Consider the following 6,037-nt stretch of genomic DNA (forward strand, 5'->3'; position numbering starts at 1 on the left):
TCAATGGCAAAGACAAACAATAATGCCACTAGGACTGTCTCTGGTGTGTCTGCATCATTTCATAAAAAGCACAGCAACCCGCCACACACTGACTATTCAAGTGCATGCTTACTCAGAATTAAATTCTGCTTCCTTTCAAGAAAGGGACCACTGCTACCATAACTCTGCACAGGACCTTGCAAACTAATCCTATGCTGAATTAAGACATGCCCAAACAATGACACTCGGGCAAGCAATGCTTGAATCATGTTAAAGCAAGGGTGGGAAGCCTGTGCCCCCCTGAAACATACAACTGTAGAGTTGGAAAGGACCCCAAGAGTCATCTAGTCCAACCCCTTGCAACGCAGGAACTTCAACACCCATCAGCCCCAGTCTGCCTGGTCAGCAGTTAAGAGATTATAGGAGCTGCAGTCTAACAACATCTGGACAGCCGCAGGTTCCCCAGACACAGGTGCTTCCATGGAGCATTAGAATCAGGGCTGGCCCACCCATTAGGCAAGGTGAGGCAACCACTCACCCGGGCAGCACATCCTACTGCCAATCTTTCTTCCTGTTTTAAATCATCCTTGATGCCTTCTTCTCTGGCAGGGAAGGAGGCACCATTCTAGGGTCCTCCTCAGGTGCCAATATGCCTTGCCCCAGCCCTAATTATAGCCCATTTCCATTGCAAAGCTGTAACTGGCTGAAGTGGGCTCTGACCAAGCTTGTGCCCCTACCTAAAATGTGTTGTCAGCTTTTCAGAGGGGAAGCCCTGTTAAGTGGGCAAAAACCTATGAAGAGTAATGAGGGGGGGCACCTTAAGAGGATTTTATGGCAGAAGCTGAGGCAGGTTCTGGCCTACAGAAGACTTATGCAGTACAAAGCTGCACCGACACCCCAGTGTCAGTGACAACATTGTCAGTGACAACGTTGAGACTGCTGTAAACATTTAATGGGCAGCGGGCAGCAATAGCAACAAAGTACCTCTTGGATCCTACCGGTTCTATTTCTGCAAAAGTGAACAACTCTAGTCTAGTTGGAGTTGGGTATCTGCCCTAATTGATGGAAAGAACACCCATGCTGGTGGGCATAAACTTGGCCTTGGCCTAGAACTGGAGGCTTAAAAAGTGTGGAAAAAGCTGCCGCAGGAAATGGAGGCATAATAATAATAATAATAATAATAATAATAATAATAATAATATCTATATACCGCCCTATACCTGCAGGTCTTGGGGCAGTTCACAGGATAAAATCACAATACAAAAACACAAAATACATAATGAAAAAAATAAATACAACACCCATCCAAGAACGCCCCCAACATATTTTAAAAGGGCACTGAATGTCAATTAACCCAAGGTCTGGTGAAAAAGGAAAGCTTTTGCCTGGTGCCTAAAGGTTTATAATGAAGGTGCCAGGCGAGCCTATGTGGGGAGAGAATTCCACAAATGGGGAGCCACTATGGAAAAGACCCGTTCTCATGTTGCAACCCTTAGGACCTCTTCATAGAATCATAGAATCATAGAGTTGGAAGAGACCACAAGGGCCATCGAGTCCAACCCCCTGCCAAGCAGGAAACACCATCAGAGCACTCCTGACATATGGTTGTCAAGCCTCTGCTTAAAGACCTCCAAAGAAGGAGACTCCACCACACTCCTTGGCAGCAAATTCCACTGTCGAACAGCTCTTACTGTCAGGAAGTTCTTCCTAATGTTTAGGTGGAATCTTCTTTCTTGTAGTTTGGATCCATTGCTCCGTGTCCGCTTCTCTGGAGCAGCAGAAAACAGCCTTTCTCCCTCCTCTATGTGACATCCTTTTATATATTTGAACATGGCTATCATATCACCCCTTAACCTCCTCTTCTCCAGGCTAAACATGCCCAGCTCCCTTAGCCGTTCCTCATAAGGCATCATTTCCAGGCCTTTGACTATTTTGGTTGCCCTCCTCTGGACACGTTCCAGTTTGTCAGTGTCCTTCTTGAACTGTGGTGCCCAGAACTGGACACAGTACTCCAGGTGAGGTCTGACCAGAGCAGAATACAGTGGCACTATTACTTCCCTTGATCTAGATGCTATACTCCTATTGACGAGGCCCAGAATTGCATTGGCTTTTTTAGCTGCCGCGTCACACTGTTGGCTCATGTCAAGTTTGTGGTCAACCAAGACTCCTAGATCCTTTTCACATGTACTGCTCTCAAGCCAGGTGTCACCCATCTTGTATTTGTGCCTCTCATTTTTTTTGCCCAAGTGCAATACTTTACATTTCTCCCTATTAAAATTCATCTTGTTTGTTTTGGCCCAGTTCTCTAATCTGTCAAGGTCGTTTTGAAGTGTGATCCTGTCCTCTGGGGTGTTAGCCACCCCTCCCAGTTTGGTGTCATCTGCAAATTTGATCAGGATGCCCTTGAGTCCATCATCCAATGAAATCATCCATCATCCAATCCACTCTTGTGGATGAGGCACACAAATAAGGCCCTCAGAAGATGATCTCAGGGTCCAGGTGGGTTCATATGGGAAAAGGAGGTCCTTGAGGTATTGCAGTCCTGAGCCGTTGAAGGCTCTATAGGTCAAAACCAGCACTTTGAACTGGGCCTGGAAACTAATTGGTAGCCAGTGCAGTCGGACTAAGACATAGCTGTCAACGTTTTCCTTTTTTTAAAGGGAGATTCCCTTATTCTGAATAGGATTCCTCGCAAGAAAAGGGAAAAGTTGACAGCTATGGACTAAGACCAGTGTGATATGCTCAAACTGTCTTGCCCCGGTGAGAAACCGGGTCTTTAAAAAAGTAATTCCAGTATAATTATAATAATAATTTATTATTTATACCCTGCCCATCTGGCTGGGTTTCCCCAGCCACTCTGGGCGGCTTCCAACAAAACACTAAAATACAATGACCTATTAAACATTCCCTAAACAGGGTTGCCTTCAGATGTCTTCTAAAAGTCTGGTAGTTGTTGTTCTCTTTGACATCTGGTGGGAGGGCGTTCCACAGGGTAGGTGCCACTACCGAGAAGGTCCTCTGCCTGGCTCCCTGTAACTTGGCTTCTCGCAGTGAGGGAACAGCCAGAAAGTCCTCGGCGCTGGACCTCAGTGTCCGGGCAGAACGATGGGGGTGGAGACGCTCCTTCAGGTATACTGGACTGAGGCCGTTTAGGGCTTTAAAGGTCAGCACCAACACTTTGAATTGTGCTCGGAAACGTACTGGGAGCCGGTGTTGGTCTTTCAAGACGGTGTGACATCCCTCCCTCCCCCCATCACGGTAAGACACTTTCGCTGCTGCCGACACGGGAAGCAAAAGCGCCCGGAGATACAAGGGAAGCAAACCGAAGGCGAAGCAAGCAAGCGCCGCTCTGAGAGGAAAGCGGCGGCGACAACGCGCGGGCGGGGCAGGGGGAGAGGCGCGGCTCCGGGGCGTCGTCCCCCCCCCCCCGCGGCTCCACCCCTCCTCCTCCTCTCCGCGCGCGCCCCCCCTCCCCTCGCACCCTCAACGGTCACAGGCTGACCGTTACTCCTGAGGCCACACGGCTCCGAAGCCGCCCAGGGTCTCTCTCTCCCCCCCCACCCCCGCCGCCTGGAGGAAGCGGGTGGGGCTCACCCCGCCGGCGGTCTCGAAGGCCGCGCTGACCTGTCACCGGGGCTTTTCCTCCGCTCAAATTGCCCCCGCCGGCTTTGCTCCGAGATGCTCCTTCACAAAGGGCGGCGGGGAAGGGGCGAGACGGCAGCGGCTTCCAGTAAGGCGGTTGAGACCCAAAGCAAAGCCCCGCCGGAGACAGCTCAGCATCACCTGACGAGACGCGCATGCGCCGAAATGAGGCGAGGAGACTGGACGGAGCAGCCGCCGCCGTCCCTTGCGTAGCTTGGGCGTTGGGGAGTGTGGAATGAGGCGCATGCGCGCGGCGAGAAACGCGAGTGACGTACCCTCAAACGGTCGACGGGCGGAAGGGCGGTTTGTCTCGGGGCCCAGGACTAGGTTGCTCCACTGTTTTTCTGTGTGGGGTGTTTTTGTTTTTAATAGAGCGAAGGAATCAGTCAGCCACTTGCTGACATCTCTCAGATATAGCGTTGGTTAAGGGGAGGTAAGGACTACAATTCCCAGCATGCCATGCGGCCAAGCCTCGTTCCCGCCCACTTGCCTTACTGTCAAGCCTTCAGCCTCTTGTAAAAGGAGGAAGAGCGGTGCATTCTGGGAACCGCCATGAGTTGCCCCGGGGCGAATTGGGAATTGCAGTCCGCTTTCCGCGCTTGGGTTGCCTGAAGGAAGCCGAAAGTGAACCCGTTGCTTGCTCTCCATCTGGTCCGGCGGCTGAAAGTGAGGCGCATCCTTACACTGTGCATCGCTTGCCAAATGCAATTTACTCAGCGGATGTTGGTCCTGATAGGGGTTTCTGCTGTTTTTTTCATAGCACAGGTTGCCCGAAATCTGATCCGGACGACGTGACCCACCCACTCGGAAGTAAATCGCACTGAATTCAAGCTGTGTGACTCCCAAGTAACGGGCAACAAAATAACACAGTAGTTCTGCTGGGCGTGGTCGGTTGCGCTTGCTTTTGGCCCCGAGATCTGATCATAGCTGTCAACTTTTCCCTTTTCTTGCGAGGAATCCTATTCGGAATAAGGGGATTTCCCTTAAAAAAGGGGAAACGTTGACAGCTATGGATCTGATGCGTGTGCGCCAATTAATGTTGCAGTAGCATCACGAAATTAAAAGACGCCTGCTCCTTGGGAGAAAGGCGATGGCAAATCTAGACAACATCTTAAAAAGTAGAGACATCACCTTACCAACAAAGGTCCGTATAGTTAAAGCTATGGTTTTCCCAGTAGTGATGTATGGAAGTGAGAGCTGGACCATAAAGAAGGCTGATCGCCGAAGAATTGATGCTTTTGAATTATGGTGCTGGAGGAGACTCTTGAGAGTCCCATGGACTGCAAGAAGATCAAACGCATCCATTCTTAAGGAAATCAGACCTGAGTGCTCACTGGAAGGACAGATCGTGAAGTTGAGGCTCCAATACTTTGGCCACCTCATGAGAAGAGAAGACTCCCTGGAAAAGACCCTGATGTTGGGAAAGATGGATGGCACAAGGAGAAGGGGACGACAGAGGATGAGATGGTTGGATAGTGTTCTTGAAGCTACAAACATGAGCCTGACCAAACTGCGGGAGGCAGTGGAAGACAGGAGTGCCTGGCATGCTCTGGTCCATGGGGTCACGAAGAGTCGGACACCACTAAACAACAACAACGACAACAAGCATGTGCTTTCTCCTCACCCGACACCCATTCTAAGAAAACAAAACAACAAACAAACAACAAAAACCACCAGCAGGGTGACTCGCTGCTGTTCATTTCTGAGAGCCCCTTCTCCATAGGGACAGAAACAGCACTTTGACATTGTCTGCTGTCTCTGCCTTTGGCTGGACGTTTTACAGAAGGTACAAAGGCACTGTGGTAGATTCGGACCCATTTCCTTCTCTGGACACAAGACCTTTGCAGTTCTTTGAAGCTGAACGTAGAGCTGGTCTTTCTTCACTCTTGAAATGGGGAACTTGTGGCCCCTCAGAAATTGTTCAGACGCCCAACATCTGCAGTCATCATGGCCAGTGGTCAGGGAATGATGGGAGTCCGTGTCTAGCAACACCTAGAGGGCCAAATATTGTCCAACCCCAATCCCCTTTTCCAATATGCTTAGTATAAATTATTAGGAACTTGAGCAGGCCAGTTACCATTTCCCCCGCAATTGCTCCAGTTTCCTTTTTTTCTTTTAGCTTCATTACATTGATTACAGCTTTGTCTTAGGAAAATAATCAAACTTTTGAATTTTTCTCTTATCTCTATCAGATGAGAATTTGAACAGTGCATCTGTGTAAACAATAGAGGCTGTTATGTAGTTAGTTATTTTGCACAATTTATAGAATATCTCAAACCTTAAAGAGACTGCTCCTTCTCATATTGCCAGTATTTATCAGGGGAACATGAGCGAATGGCTAACTATCATTTGTAATGTTCGGAGACAACTCACATTGCTTAAAAGCAGGTTGACAGCAGGATATATGAAGACATTA

The 6,037-nt window shown here is 49.2% G+C and overlaps 1 protein-coding gene across 5 annotated transcripts in view; it reads right to left on the reverse strand.

The window, feature by feature from the left end:
* The window catches only part of DYNC1I2 (dynein cytoplasmic 1 intermediate chain 2), a 36,755-nt gene extending 32,957 nt beyond the window's left edge, over positions 1-3,798 (reverse strand). For 2 of the 5 annotated variants that reach the window (XM_028749795.2, XM_028749763.2), the window contains exon 1: positions 3,604-3,797. The gene's annotated coding sequence lies outside the window, so the exon portion shown is untranslated. Of the gene's footprint in view, positions 1-3,573 lie in introns of all 5 variants that reach the window. The other 3 variants (XM_028749782.2, XM_028749790.2, XM_028749803.2) reach the window with 3 other exon arrangements.
* Between the last annotated feature and the right edge of the window lie 2,239 nt (positions 3,799-6,037).

Source organism: Podarcis muralis, chromosome 1 (genome assembly GCF_964188315.1).
Source record: "Podarcis muralis chromosome 1, rPodMur119.hap1.1, whole genome shotgun sequence".
NCBI lineage: Eukaryota > Metazoa > Chordata > Lepidosauria > Squamata > Lacertidae > Podarcis > Podarcis muralis.